Source organism: Gavia stellata, chromosome 6 (genome assembly GCF_030936135.1).
Source record: "Gavia stellata isolate bGavSte3 chromosome 6, bGavSte3.hap2, whole genome shotgun sequence".
NCBI lineage: Eukaryota > Metazoa > Chordata > Aves > Gaviiformes > Gaviidae > Gavia > Gavia stellata.
In genome coordinates, this window is record NC_082599.1 from 28,522,906 (window position 1) to 28,523,143 (window position 238).

The following is a 238-nucleotide window of genomic DNA, read 5'->3' on the forward strand; positions in this document are numbered from 1 at the left end:
TAAAATTTTTAAAAACCATTCATGAGTTGGTTGTGCTGTAGTTAGAATTCAAAGGCTCTTTAAAAGCTCAGTATCCCATATTATTCAATATTTTATATAGACCAGAATTTGTAAACTCCTTAATCACAGAAATTACCCTGTTGATAATACTGTATGACAAACATTAGTAATTTATTTGTAATAGGTTAAGTCTTCATCAGGACAATGCATGCCCCTTGTAATACTCATACTATTGGGA